The sequence below is a fragment of the Mercenaria mercenaria genome, chromosome 12 (genome assembly GCF_021730395.1).
Source record: "Mercenaria mercenaria strain notata chromosome 12, MADL_Memer_1, whole genome shotgun sequence".
Lineage (NCBI taxonomy): Eukaryota > Metazoa > Mollusca > Bivalvia > Venerida > Veneridae > Mercenaria > Mercenaria mercenaria.
The window spans coordinates 35,684,442-35,701,059 of record NC_069372.1 but is presented as its reverse complement, the minus strand read 5'-3'; the positions used below and the strand labels follow the sequence as shown (position 1 = coordinate 35,701,059).

The window sequence follows — 16,618 nt, the reverse complement described above, 5'->3', positions numbered from 1 at the left end:
GCTTATAATATTCATCTTTTTCCACTTTTGTACAAAAAATCAATGACAAGTCTTAAAAGAAGTAAAAACTTACTAGTAAAAAAGGAAAATAAGCGGAAAAAAATTTGGTCCCAGTAGGGCTTGAACCTATGCACCCCTAAGAATTGCAGTAAAAGTAGGTTTATGGTAGGAATTGAATACTCTTCAAAAAGGAGGTTCTCTATTAGTGATCTAATACCTTGATACCCATGTAACTTTAGACATATATAATAAGAGAAATGGTGCTGTTTTAATGTAATCAAAACGGGCCGTTGAACTTCTTTACTTGACGTTAAGTAATGCTTTGTAAATGTATCCGAACAGGGACATTCACATCCAGTAACAGATTGACTTGATACAATGTGACATGACAATCGTCTTTCATATCTTTTCCTTACATATTTAGGAATGTCTCCACCAAAGGTCAATGAAACATTGTCTAGAAATAATTCTTATTGATCTGCAAATACATTATACAAGCGCCTTGACGTCCTTATAAGTATGCACTTTCCTTCTCCAATAAATGAATCATGATACATTATACATTGACGACTGTAAGCACGCTCTTCCGTGACATATAAGATCTTATACTATTCGATCACTTTGAATTTCAATTCGCATTAAGAGAAAGCATGGAAATCTCCAAATGTTATACATGTATCACTAAATGTGTTAGCATTATGCAAACACGCAACATATCGAGAATATTAAGTTATTCCAGTATACTCAGGTATATCAAACCAGAAGCCGTGAGTCAGATCCCCTGCGAGTCGAGTATAGGGGCAAAACAAGTTACAAATTGCAATACGTTCAGTTTTTTTCATTTTTAAATTGGATGTGGGCGTATAATACATGTATTTACATATATATGATCATTAACATCCAATCTTATTGAATTTCCTTTATCAAATTAAAAGCAATTGTCTAAAAGTATGCCAGGTTTCAGAAAAATTCTCCAGGTAAGGTTTAAGACATGGGCAGTAAGTTTCGAGTTGGATATTTGTGAAATGTATGTGTAATGGAGTTCATCCTCTCCGAATTACGATGTTAAAGCTGTTAGTTATTATCAGAGAATATTTACGTTTATACCAACTGAGATACTAGCAACAAATAGTGTCAATGACTTGGATATTTATGAAACGAATGTCTAGTTGAATTCATACTCCCCGGCTTGTGACGTTGAAGATGTCGGTTATTAACGTAACCGACTGAAGTACTGGCAACAAATAGTGTCAATGGCCTGCCTTTTTTGTCTGATATAACATAGCTTATAGCTAAGCAAATATGAACAGAGTTTACTTTCAGTTTCAAAGCTATCATCTGTGTCTGAACTTGTAGATAGAAGGTATGACATTCTTAAACATATTTTTACAGTCTCAAAAGTTCTTCTAAGTTCTACAAAATATGGCTGAACACAGACGTCATTTTAGTGAGTGCTAGTTTACACTTTTAGAGTGGAAGCATATCCAAATGTAGCCGAATTTTATGGAATAAATGATCCAATAAAATCAACCCGAGGTAATTCAATCTTACACCTATACTAAATACAACAGCTAACACGTCATTTAATTTTAGTCATTTTACTACCACATCCCGTTTTCTTTTTAGATAGTCTGTTTTTCAGAAAAGGATGATTACAATTTATAAGAATACAAAGGTGTAGATTTTGATTATTTACTAGAACGTGGATTTTGTTTCAACTGGGCAGACAACGGAGTTGTTTTTCTTGTCATTTTCTTTCGTCATAACGTTTTTCTCCAGTTTGTAAATTCTATATACATTTTAGCGTATGTTTGTGACCATCAAAGATGGGGCGAAGTCTAAAATGAATTAATTTATGTGATGCCTTTGTTTGACAATGGTGACATTTTTTTTAATTTTAGCGCATATTGTACTAAGCGTATGCTAAATGTCACGAAAAGTTCAGTGATTCTTAGTATGATATTTGCAAAATAACAAATGGCGGATGAGCTGTTTCGTTCAGCATAATTTGTAGGACACGTATGTCTGTAAGTTTTCGTGCCTATAAAACTTAACGATTTACATCGGTGCCAATGATGCTTTCTGCTTTCGCCAGAGAAAAGTTAATGAGGATTTCTTGTAAATTTGATTTTAAAGATTGATCTAAAATGTTTCCTTTTGACAGACATTCACGGGGATGGCAGTATCATGTGTAGCTTGAACGCAGTTTATTTTGAGTAAAATGACAACGTTGAATATGTGGATAAAATTAGCCACATGTATTCAAATGGTTTGTCTAAATATTGTCATAAAATCTGAAATTCTAACTGACCGTTTAGAGTGCTGCATTTCCAGCACGTCCTGTTGAGGTCTTAGTTGAATATATAGCGGCTTTAGCAGATATTATTCCAGCAATTAAAAGTTCAAATTGATTTTTTGAACCACTTCAGTCTATGAAACAGAATTAACAAACACAAAATCGTGCTTATGTTCCTTTGAAATAATCGATTCTCTTAATAAACTGAAAACAAACAGTTTAGTATGTAGAATACATGGGAATTTCCCGTAAGTATATTTAAAGCTGATTTCTAACTGTAATATTGAAATAAATGTTGATCTGTATCAAACAGAATCTTTGAATAAACAAAGTCAATTTACTTCAATGCTAGTGGTATCCGTCATTTTAAATCGTCTTCATTTTACTGTAAAGGAGAAATATATGGATTTTTGATGTTCAAAGAGGATGCAGGAACAATGACGTCATTACTTCTTTTTGATTTTATGGATTTACATTCTTTAGACACTATTGCATTTATTTGACAAAGGCCTGTTTTACATAAAGGCACAATCATCTTTTAGCTATACTATAAAATGAAACCAAAGGTCTGGTTTTCTACAGGTTACAAATACATATACAATGTAATCTGCAAACATGTCGAAATAATATTTCATGTAATTGTTATACTTGCATGTGCTAACTAAACATTTCATTTTGAGTAATCTGTGTTTTTAATTAAAAGATTGATAAAAGGGTTTATGATAATATGCGAGTAAATATAATGGCACTGCTACTGTATGCATATGTGGAATCATGAGTATAACTGAAGAACAGACGTACACAAATCATTTCAACTAATTTCATCAATCATTTTTAATGGCATACTGTTAAAGACAAAATAGAGATTTTTTTGATGTAAGAACAAAAAACAACCATCAATTACAGTCGTTTCTTGTCAAAATCTAATACATTTATTAATATGTAATCATTTATTAAATCTTAACCAGATTCATTTGCATTACTATAAAGGTGAGTATAACACAGCAGTCTTTGGTTGCAAAAAGTTTAATATCTACACTGACAGAAATCGTCGATGTTTCCATACAAATGAGAATTAGAGCTTTCGCTGTTAGGTTTTAGAGTTTTGTTTAATGTGAACATGAATGAGTGTCTTATTAACATGGTATTTCGCGTACCAGTAACAAGGTTAGTTATGGTTGTGCAAGTTTGCTTAGCTTGTAAAATAATATGAAACATTCCAAACCATTCTCTTATATTTTCATACATTTACATCAAGCATAAATTTTGATGAATGTTTAAATATGTAATTCAAATACTAATACTTTTTACGTTTGAAAGCATATTTGTGGTTTTCGTCCACTTACTGTGGATTTCATCAAGAGGTTTTAGGCTCATCCGTGAGAAATGCTAGTGTGTCTGTTCCAGGCGTGCTTAGTTTCGGTTTACGGACGCTGATGTATATTGTCTCACCACCCCCTGGTTATCTGTCAAAAGGATATTCTGCATTCTCGGACACTGCTAAATTCGCTCATTTAAAAGCGTCTGGCTATTTAGTATATAACAAGTTATTTTGAAGAAGTCCGCAGTAAAAGGACGATGGTTAAGGTATGTTTTCGACATTGCGTTAGTATTTGGAAAAAAAATCACTGAAAAGTGTATCACTAATAAATGCACACTAAATCTTGTGAAAAGGAACTGAAACTAATTTTACTTGAAAAACCTCTCCATTCTGTTTATTTATTTATGTGTTTTTCAGTGTTTAATGCGACTAACCCACACATTGTGATTTGTAATTTTTAAAATAATTTATCACCGAAAGGCAAACTGCCGCCACTGTTTCATATATTTACATGAAACATAATGGTTGACCAGTTTCCAGAATTACGGGAACATTTGATTTTTTGCAGTTTTTCTCATGAACCTTTATAAACCGTTACAACGCTTTATTTTGTAAACATTGATAAATACAGAACGAGACGCGACAGTATTTTTAGACGCTATCATCACGTGGGCAGCAAACCAAAAGTTCGCATGAAGTTTGGTGGTTCAGTTTATATACTCGTCTACCGATTAGGGAAGTCAGCATGATTTACTTTGCTTATTTAGGTAAGAACCACTATCGTACTGAATAACACTAGCTAAATAACGGACCGTTCCATTTACACAAACGTCGCTCACCTCAAAACCGAACTATAGGTAACGCACAGTATTATGGCGTTGAGAAGTGCAAACAAAACAATAACATAAAATCAAGTCAATACACTAAGTTTACGATTTAGTCAGTGATTCTTCGTTGGCCGAGCGGTTACGGTATTCGTATTATACCTTTTCGTCGGGAGTTCGATCCCCAATTTTTCTCAGTTTGCATTACATACTTTGCGTAAGTTTGTTTTTCTCTGGTTTCTAATTTATTGTTTTGTTTCTTATTTTTGTATAAAATTGATAGTATCTATAAATCAATCAATCCTAAAATTATGGCCGGGCAATGCTTTTATTAAAGTGAAGTGTTAGATTGTTATAAAACTTATAAAACTAACTCGTACAGGTTTATAAATATCACAGGAAAGCTTAAAAACATTAGATCATATTAAAGGTTGAGTGTATTTAGACATAATTACGTGTCAATTGTGATATGATAATTTTAGTGAACATGTTAGAACTAGATTTACTAACTCATTTTGTCTTCATTGAATTGTATTGAAGAAAAAAATTAAAGACAAAATTTAACGGGTCTGGGAATCGAACTCACGACGAAAAAGTATAATACGAATACCGTAACCGCTCTAGGTCAACGAGAAATCACTGACTGCATCGTAAACGCACTAAGTGTACTGACTTCATTTTATGTTATTGTTTTGTTTGTTTTTATTTCAAAACGTCACAATATTGTGCGATACATATACGTCTGCGCTCTATTGATAATCACGTGATGTTTGCTGACGGGAATTCCGTTTTCTTATAAACCGGAAAACCCTTATCAGAAATTGTAGACGAATGTTTTAATCTTGAATTTGTTAGAAAAACAACGATTTTCAACAGAATTTGATGAAAAATACATTGTTAGAACATCGAATACGAAGCATATAGGTGAATATAGCAAAAGTTTGATTTTTTTTTTAAAATCTGACACTACGATGTGTGGGTTAGTTGCTTTAATGGTTATAACACACAATACAACCTTTCATATAAACCGTTGTTCTTGTCTGACAAATTTCACACCATTCAAGTATTATTTTTGGATCCTTGAACTATAATTTTAGTATGTTGCTCTTTACGTGTTCTCAACAAAATCATTAAAGTACATATGGCTGCCTTTCATTAAGACATCGCCACAGCAAGAAGGAAGAAAATGTTTACGTTAAAAAATACAAACTTTTTGCAAGTAGCAAGCCCTATGGTTAGCAGCAACGAGGCACAAGCAGAATTGGCAGATTTATATCATTGAACAAAATGTCATGTGTGCATATCCAGCGTCAGCAGCTGCAGCAATTTACCGTTCCGATGCTCTACCGACTGAGCTACCCGGCCGCCTACACATATTCTCCCCGTTTTAATATTCAAGTTCTATACCGTGACATATTTCCCCACCATTTTGAAATTCGTCCTCGAATTTCAGCGGGTACTTTATATATAAGCAATTACAGGCGTCGGAGACTAACCAGTGTAATGCCGTCACGGCCCCATGTTGGGCGCCAAATGTCACAGGGTGAGAAAAATGTGCAGCCAAACAGGGACTCGAACCCGGGGCCTCAGAATACCGTTCCGATGCTCTACCGGCTGAGCTATCCGGCCGCCTACACATTTTCTCCCCGTTTTAATATTCAAGTTCTATACCGTGACATATTTCCCCACCATTTTGAACTTCGTCCTCGAATTTCAGCGGGTACTTTATATATAAGCACTTACAGGCGTCGGAGACTTACCAGTGTAATGCCGTCACGGCCCCATGTTGGGCGCCAAATGTCACAGGGTGAGAAAAATGTGCAGACAAACAGGGACTCGAACCCGGGGCCTCAGAATACCGTTCCGATGCTCTACCGGCTGAGCTATCCGGCCGCCTACACATTTTCTCCCCGTTTTAATATTCAAGTTCTATACCGTGACATATTTCCCCACCATTTTGAACTTCGTCCTCGAATTTCAGCGGGTACTTTATATATAAGCACTTACAGGCGTCGGAGACTTACCAGTGTAATGCCGTCACGGCCCCATGTTGGGCGCCAAATGTCACAGGGTGAGAAAAATGTGCAGCCAAACCGGGACTCGAACCCGGGGCCTCAGAATACCGTTCCGATGCTCTACCGGCTGAGCTATCCGGCCGCCTACACATTTTCTCCCCGTTTTAATATTCAAGTTCTATACCGTGACATATTTCCCCACCATTTTGAACTTCGTCCTCGAATTTCAGCGGGTACTTTATATATAAGCAATTACAGGCGTCGGAGACTAACCAGTGTAATGCCGTCACGGCCCCATGTTGGGCGCCAAATGTCACAGGGTGAGAAAAATGTGCAGACAAACCGGGGCTCGAACCCGGGGCCTCAGAATACCGTTCCGATGCTCTACCGACTGAGTTATCCGGCCGCCTACACATTTTCTCCCCGTTTTAATATTCAAGTTCTATACCGTGACATATACGAGTATAATAGTATATACTACTAACTTTGAATGCCAACTCATTGCAATTCATTTCATCTTTAATGTTTTCAATACAGTATGGCCGCTTACAAAATTCAAATAATTACTGACTTGGAAAATGATTGTAGGAAAATCTTTTTTTACATAAAACAATCTTCAATTTCCGCCCAACCTGCTTTGTCCTTATCATATAATTGCTTAAGACAGGCAGGAATAGTATAAAATTAATGTCGAAATTGATTATATCTTTTTTTGAATCCTTTGATGTCAGAAATCATGGAAATTTACAATTGGGAAATCTCATTAAAACTGTGTTTTGGCTAATAATTCAAAACTAATCAAGGTACATGTATTTTGAAAATTAAAATAGAAAAAGTTGAAACTCCACAGGTCGCCCAGCACGACAAAAATGAAAATGTTGCAGGCTCGGTTTGATTGAGCCTGTTCATGGACGGTAGTGGAAATGCATGCTATCGTCCACGCCCTCTAGCAGAACTCAACATTACACATGCTACAAGTACAAAAACAATTATCCTCAGACGTGTTCATACGGCGGTGCACATGGAACCTTCAAATGCTAAAACTGGAATTTAGAAATGGGATCTGAAGTTATGAAGCCTGCATATCACAGAAACTGCCAAAAGACAAAGTTAAAAAGCAGGCACCATATCCAAGGGGTGATTATACAATACCCAAAGCTATGAATACCTTTAAATTTCTTTAGAATGATGTAAATCATCAATGGTGTTAGAGAAATCTTGTAAAAATCTTCTTACAGAAAAAAAGGTGTACCAAACAGTAGTTACATGTAATTTTGACTATTTAGGTATTAGTTATATTTTAATGCATATTTTGACTACAAAGATAACATAATCCGAAAGTAAACAATTCCTGTCTATGCTTCATTCAAGCTTGATAGTTTGTACCAGATCTTGACCATATATCTTTTGAAACATTCTCTAAACGTTGCCAAGTTAAATATGACAGCCATTAACACTGCGAAAAAATAGTTAATACACGGGAGTGTACGGAATCCCGTATATTACCCATATACGAGAATAAATACGGGAGAACTAAAATACAGGTGTGTACGGGGCTTGTATATTTAAAAGTCCGTATACTAATAAAATACGGATTTCTGTATACTACGAAATACGGAATTCTTAGTATACGATACCCCGTATATTATTGAAATACGGGAAATTCTAAAACGGGTTATTCTGATCGTATACAACACCGTATATTCCCGTATATGTCTGGTGTACGGGAATACATAAATCCGTATATTACGAAAATACGGGACGTATATTTCCCGTATATGTTTCATATACAACCCCGTATATTTCCCGTATATTCTGGAAATACGGGATATGAATAGTTTGTATATTTCGAAAATACAGGGATTAATTTTCCCGTATATTCTTCGTATACAACTCCGTATATTTCCCGTATGTGCCGGAAATACGGTATTAAAATAATTTGTATATTTCGAAAATACGGGAGGTATATGTCCCGTATATGCTTGGTATACAACTCCGTATTATTCCCGTATATGCCAGAAATACGGGATTTAAATAATTTGTATATTTTGAAAATACGGGACATATTTCCCGTATATTCTTTGTATACAACTCCGTATATTTCCCGTATATGCTGGAAATACGGGATTTAAATAATTTATATATTTCGAAAATACGGGATGCAATCAATATATGTAGTGAAAATTATATTGTCCGGCCATTTCAAAGGTCAAACGTTTTGCATGTTTTCGAACTTGTACGTGTATGTGGTGTGCACGCAGACGTGCTATGGGTTTCGTTTTGGGGAGGCTGCGTTTTTGGTACGTGGCATTCCCTCTTTGATATTCGTCTTTGTTCCTCTAATATATATCTATATTTTTCACTGTGAAAATACCAGTACATTTAATTCTAATATTTGGATATTTCACTGAAACAACCTGTTGACTCGGTAAGAGTAATTTGCGGAAAACTACATGTAACTGTAAAAGTAGTAATAAAGGTAAAAATGTCTCTCAGATATTGCGGTCCGTTTACAGTTTATTATTTTAAATGTCAATACTGATCTGTTTACATGAGCATTACCAACAATTCGCTGTTTGTTTTGATATCACTCAATTCAATTAGAAACACAAAATAAATGTTTAAAAAGCTGAGTTAATTAATCGACCTATTACGATAGCATCATTGTCAATAAAAGAAAGTGATTTACTATACGTGTCGTGTTCAAATATTTAACGTACATGTAATATCAGGAAGACCTCTTTTCCAAACCGTTTTCCTATACCATATAAAATATCTTTAAAATTTACGGGGCTTCTGTGGCCGAGTGGTTACGGTCGCTGACTTGGAATCACTTGCCCCTAACCAATGTGGGTTCGAGCCTCGTTCGGGGCGTTCCATTTCTCATGTGAGAAAACTAACCAGCTGGCTTACTGAATATCTGGGGACTGTAGTATCCAGATGCCCGCCCGTGATGAAATAATACTATGTTCAAAGAAGACAGAATCCAAAAACAAAACCCTGTAGCAGTGCATGTATATATGTTAAAACATACATACACATAAAATTCTAAATAGACAGCAAAGAACAAACAAGTGTTGACCTTGATTTAATTGATAACTGTCTTGAAGTTACTTGCGTTCCAAGAGAACATTCCTGTTATTTGGTTGTGTTTTAACTTGCACAAGGATTGCAAATATATACTAGGGGACGCGGCCACGGTCTTGAAATGTCACTCGGATTGTTTGGTTTTCATCCAGCATGCAAGGTGCGCGTTACGTAATAGGTATCCAAGCATTATAATCGACGCGTACGCGTTTTTACATGTTTTAACAAGCAAACCTGAATGGGCCAGAAAATGACTCCGTGGTCAGTTATCAGATATGAACCTGAAACAAATACTTTGTTATCTTATCATTACATATGCATAAACGAAAACGCATTTACCGAAAGGCTGCGGCAATTGTCGCCGTGACCTCGCTGATTTGCCGAATTAAAATCGTTTTACAAAGTTCGTTAATTGGAATAGTATTTCTGAATGTTTAATTTTGTTTGATGGAAACGCTGTACAAGGCTTTCGTTTAAGGACCACACTTGGCATCGTCTTTAAAAAACCAGTGGTAGAAACCAACGTGGTGCTTAAACAATTGTAAGAAAAATAAGAATACCCTTGTTTCAAAATAATATGAATGGCTGGTGAATGATAGCAATCTTGTCTGCATTGCAAAATTATTTGAAAAAAATATATTTATTGTTTATAACTTGTTTAATATATAACATTTTTTCTAATAAAAACAAACTGGCAATGGCCGCAAAATATAACTTTACAATGTTTTGAAAGCCGCAAGTCCATGGGTGTTGTATGAAAATTGTCATATAAAAGTAACACTATCATTTTATATTTGAAAATACCGAAATAATTATGAATTCGATGACTCGAATCAATCAAAAACACGGCGTAAGCGAGGTAGTATAACTTTTTTCTTGTTCACCCTTTTACATCAAGCGAAATTTAAGGGCGACTATTGATATTGTTTGTTGAAAGGATGTTTATTACATGATATATAGCCTAAACTTACTTTCATAAAGATTGTTCAGCTAATATGCTAACATTGTTACCTGTTAGCTACAATGTATGTAGTATTATCACATGTTTCACGTCGCGGTAGTGAAATAAAGTCATTACATAAATATGGTAATACACTAGTGAAATAAAGCTTTGACGTCGGCGTCGTTTAGGGTATAGTAGACTTTGGTCAACTTGAGTTGATTAAAATAAATAAAGAAAGTAGAATGTTTGATGTTTCGGCAGTGATAAACAGAATATTACATTTGTGACTTTCCACACTGGATTTATAAAACTCGTTGAATAAAATTGATAAAATGCTCGGCAGAGCCTCGCATTTTATTATTCTATTCAACTCGTCATGTAATATCCTCTATGTAAAAATGTATTTTCAGTACTACGTAAACATCCTCAGATAGTATGAATATATATGGATACGGATATAAATTCTCTATTATTTGTTTTACACACTCGTTAGTATTACAATTGAGCAAAACATTCCTATAAACATATCCGATTATCATTTTTAATTAACAAAAAAGAAAGACGCAATTCAAAAATTCTATAAGGTCACAGTAATGTTTCTTAAGTCACGTTGATTATCTTAAGTGAAGATATTTGTTCAATTTCGTATGTTATGTGGTAAAAGTTATTTTTTACTACTCAAAACATGAAATTAATACTTTATTGTTTGCATTACGAGATACGATATATATTTGTTTATTGTAAGGGGGATAGGAGGATTTTCCATGACTAACAGGAATAATAAATTTTCTTATAACAATTTCTTTCAAAGTTAGATATTTTCTTTGTCAATTTCTAGCATAAAATACAAACTGAAATATGAATGCCCAATTTGAAACGTTGTTATGTATACAGCTTTTCGAGTTGGTACGCGGCAGGACACTGAAACCTTTTTAAGTAACCAAACGAACTGATAAGGGAGAATGGCGAGCCCTTTGATGGTCTGTTCAATTCTTTTTTTTGTCTTTTTATCTTTCTATGACCGAAGCATAATGGACCTCTACATGAGCAATATACTGGAAACTCCCAGGAATAAAATTTTGACAAACACAGATAATTAACCTAATAACAAAATGTCCCATGACTGCCCTTAAGAAAATTCTTCTCAATCAAAGATGATTGTTTGAAGTGGTCAGCAATTACTAAAACAACAAAAGTAGACTACAATAAAAGTAATAAAATGAGCACCCGAATGGCAATCTTATCAATAACCCTTTGTATAGAATCGTTTGAATGATGAAAAGGATTGTCCAAAATGACCATTAGTAAAATTAGTCATACCATGAGGTACTGCGAAGATAATGAGAAAATTATTTCATAATATACAATGTTAATGCATGCAAACCTTGTGTAACGAAAATGGGAAGGCGTCTGAAAAAGGCAGCAAGTCAGTTGCGATCTTCATATAATTAAATAATTAAATAATTAAAATGATGAATTCCTATTACTGCACTCAGCTAATCACTTGCAATTTGGTGTGCATGTGAAACATAATAGTGCTACTTCTCGAACAAGAGAACCAACACCGCTGTGTATAAAGAACTTAAGAAATGCATTAGGGGCTCCTAAGACGGGCAGTATGTCTGAATGTAAAACTAATGTACAAATATTAGACTTAAAATTATAACACAACAGACATCAGGAATAGTTTCCATATTAACTCTTAAATGAAGAAAATCCGCTGTAAAATACTTTTATGCGTGTTATATGTATATACACGAAAAGCGTGCTTTACAAATAGCGTTTAGCAATATGAATTAATTAATATCACTTAATATGCTTTGTAATTACTTGAGCGGTTACTACATAAGCAGGTCAGTCACTGACTTTCGTTTTAGCAGAAAAATGTCTACTTTCTTTCAAATCATGTCGGCTTTTTTTTCAAAATATTTCACGTGAAATATCACCATCATTTGATTTTGTTTACAAGTAGCATCGCTAACGTTTAGCAAGTTTACAATGTTATGTTATTACATGTAGTTATCACTGGCTGCTTTATTACAAAGATTCAGTCATTACTCCTTGTTAATGATTTTTGCACAATAGGCCGCAGCAGGTGTTGCCGTCCCTAAAATTCCTGATACTCGAGTTGGACATCAATTATTTACGTTGATGCATTGTGAAGCTTTCCGCTAGAAATCAGCTTTAGAAATATTTCAAAAAGAAATTGTGTTTAAAATTGTGTTCCTTATTCATTATTTATTGTTAGAAGTTTTGTTCTTGTTAAAGATATCCCATGCTCATCTCTCATCAAATGATTTTAGCTTGACAAAATATGTAAACTTACTGTGTTTGTAGAGCTACAATTACTCTAATTCTTGATATCATGTTCAATGGCCATTAAAATAACGTATGTCCTGTACAATTTCAAACTTAACACATAGTACTTTTATAGACTCACGGACAGATTGCTTTTACGTTTACATAAATGCTATGACGTAGTTATTATAATGATATGTCCAGATATTGTTCAATTCTAATCATTTTTTTTAAAGTAAGATAACTGCTGGCTTAATACAACTATTCTTATAGACGAGACTTTTAAATTAAACTCACTATCTAATTGGCAGCTTGGAAATGCTGTTCGAAAAACATATTTCAATGTCATATAGATAGGCTGGTCAGTTTTTTGTAAAGCAAAAAAAAGGTATCAATATACTTATAATAGCATGACACATGTACAGTTTCGTTCTAATCGTTTGTAATGTACCTGCATATTTATTATTAACACAGCGTAAAAAATATACAAGTCATACAATGCATTTAACGTATTTTGCAGAATCTAACAAAACATAAATGATTAAGTAATAAAAAAATAACTGTATACTTAATCTACAACATATCTATTTTGAAAGATTTGGTAGTACGTCCCTGTTTAAGATATACATTTATGCCTAAATTGAGTTTCAGATTTCAATGCGCGTGCGTGTTTTGTAGAACAATCCTAATACTTGAATGAAGAGAAGCCTTTATTTTCTGACATGCTGCAACATATTCATACATAATTATAAGTAAATAAAGCACGTTTTTAGAAATTCGAAGACTCATAACTTTAACTACAAGCATCAATGATTTCTTTATATTTATTACCTTCCTTTACAAGCTGAACAATACCCATAAAACCAGTATAATGTGATATTACTTATTTCATTGAACAAATAATCAGGTCCGCATCTCACAGCAAAACATTTATACTAGAGCAAAATATGAGTATCAGAAACACTTTCCCCTGCATAATCTCGCTACTGTGTGGTGAAGGTGGTATTGGCTCTATAACAGTTAGTAATTAGGCACTGATCTGAAAATGCTTGTCTGTTCATAGGTTATCCATTTTTTAATTAAAGTAGGTATATGTTCAACAGTCATTACAGAGAATATGTAGCATCGCTTTTCGCTTGCGATTTGTAATGTAAATTATTTATGCTACTTTCATTTTGTTTTCAGGCACTCATGACCCTTTGTTATGGTTCACTTATGAAAAACCTTGCGTACGGGTACAGGCTTCAACACCTAGGATATTTAAACATCTCATAGCTCTCGTAGCCGGCCACACAATTTTCATTTGCTCACTTAAGTAGCAGTTCAATTACTTTTTATTGTTACTAACACATAGAAATAAAACATATATCAATAATTAAATTGAAATTAGGTTTGCTTGGGGTATGGCGTTGCGTTTTCTAAGGAAAATAATCATACATATAAATTTGTTATGTCTTTTTATCATCATTTACTAGTATATGAGCATTGGCCAGTAATTCATTCAATAAGCGTTTTATTATATGACATTAAATAAATTTCTGTCTTCAAGATTTGGTCCAGGCAAAAACTAGCGTGAACTTTAGACAGGACAACAGAACAGACTTTGAACCTCTGATTTATATAAGGAGTCATGTAAGATGTAACCTTTATATAACATGACAGCAGTACCGCGCAAAAATTTGTTCCCGATAATATAGGTCAAATATTTCCAGGAAAAGTACTCTCTACATTCTTATACTACATATCCATAGAACATGACTCGGTACGTAAATACACACAACAGTTAACCGATTAAAATCAAATTTGCTATGGCCGCGTTACATAAGCAAACAAAAAGCAACACTGTACAAGCTATACATAGAACATAACATATTGGTTTAGTGCTCAAACAAGCTTGACTATATATAAAGTTAATATATGTATCTGGCGCCGGTTTTATTGGTATGTTCATTTCCATTAAAGTATGTTGTATGCATTTAATTTTCTACGTCGTTTGAATTTGCTTCAGTATAACACCTGAGACATGCAGCATACCGTACAGGTTTTTCGTTTTCAAAACTAATTCAATTAATTTTGAATTTGCTTGCTTCAAAAGATCAATTGAAAACAAATGAGTTTTCCTAGTCATTGTGTTAAAAAAGTAATTTACCAAGGTAGTACAATTAGCATTGCTTGCCCTAACATTTACGAGAATGATAATACGTGGCACTTCTGTCAGTGATTGTTTATTTCTAGGAATAATTTTCTCTCTTCGCCTGCAGATGTTTGCTGCAACTACATGTTATTTGTTTATTAAATCTTTGTTTATAAATTCAGTAGTAAATCACGATATTGTTTAGGAGAAGCAAATACCTACACAATATAATAGTATGTTATAAGCACAATGCTCGTAGCTTAAGTCCTTGACCCATGACCCACTATGCAAACAGATCGCATATACTGACAAATTGTAACGAACCTATGTTTTATTTTCCTGACAAACTTACTTCAAAGGCATACAACCTGAAGAATTCCCTGCCCGCAAATTGACAGGTTAATGTCAATACGGCACACGCATAAATTTTCTGTAAAATCCTGTTAGTTTATCCATATGAAACAGAGTTCTTCAGATACATTTCGTGTTGCTAAGATTAACCTGTACCTTGCCAAGTTTTTAATCGCCTTGTCTAAAGAAGTATGCGTGTTCTTTTTGCTATATATATATACCTTTAACGGCCACATCGATTCCACTGGATATTCATGGAACAGGACGATGTTTAACAGGACATTATAATTGTTATATCGTATAAGACAAGTATCCCAGCCTTGGGCTAAGGCTATAGCAAACATTGCAAATGTATTTTAAGTAAATGCTTCCTGCTGCGAAAAAATACAGCTGTTACTTCTCAATGTAAATTGATCACTCCGACAAACAAATACGGTATGCAAAATTGATTGATTAAATGATCAGTTTCGTGCCCTATGAGATGATGATAAGACTGTTGTGTGCTTATCATAGCGTTACTGAAGACCAAAGCTTGTTATAATGTTCGGTAATTAGCAATCACGAATCATGTTCAGTTTATGATTAACTGGTAATTTGTTGGAAGAAACTTCCGCGACGAGTATCAGTTTTGCTAGAATATGTAAATACACCTACAGAGTTAGATTGAAAAATCATAAGCCGAACATTAAACCATGTCTGTCGTTGCTTATATGCTCGAAATGAGCTTGACCATATGCCATTTGAAATATTACACAGTTACACGTGCTAAACAAATAAACAGTAAGTGAACTTCTGTTTTCTGTGTATTTCGTGGTTTGTTCTTATTTCATTGAATTTCAGAATAATATGAAAGATGGTCGATCATTTTATATGGATGTTAAAGGTAATGAACATAATTTTACCACATTTCTTTTACGATAGTTTTGGGATTGGTTGTGGTTGCTTATCGGGAGAAGAGCGCTTTCATTTGGTTTACTTTAAATTTGTAAGACGGTCTTTGATAGGTTATATAAAAGCATATTGTGGAACTTCGTCATTAACATTTTTACATATCAGTTAAGTTGGTCTGCAGTTCGCAGTTCGCAGTTCGCGTTTCGAATTGCGAACTGCAAACTGGTCTGCAGTTCGCAGTTCGCAGTTCGCGATTCGAATTGCGAACTGCAAACTGGTCTGCAGTTCGCGATTCGAATTGCGAACTGTAAACTGGTCTGCACTTTACGATTCAAATGTCAACGTGCAGTCTGATCTACACTGTCCTGCGCATTGCAGACAAAAATGCATTTCACAGTTGGTCTGCAGTTCGCGTTTCGAATTGCGAACTGCAAACTGGTCTGGAGTTCGCGATTCGT

General features: G+C 34.3%; 1 protein-coding gene across 2 annotated transcripts in view; it reads right to left on the bottom strand.

The window, feature by feature from the left end:
- LOC123534448 (universal stress protein in QAH/OAS sulfhydrylase 3'region-like) overlaps positions 1 to 16,618 on the bottom strand; it is a 61,141-nt gene that overhangs the window by 28,887 nt on the left and 15,636 nt on the right. Inside the window, exon 1 of one of the 2 annotated variants that reach the window (XM_053519637.1) lies at positions 13,616 to 13,771. The exons of the other annotated variant lie outside the window; for it this stretch is intronic. The gene's annotated coding sequence lies outside the window, so the exon portion shown is untranslated. Of the gene's footprint in view, positions 1 to 13,615; positions 13,772 to 16,618 lie in introns of those variants that run through there. 2 annotated transcript variants of the gene reach the window in all.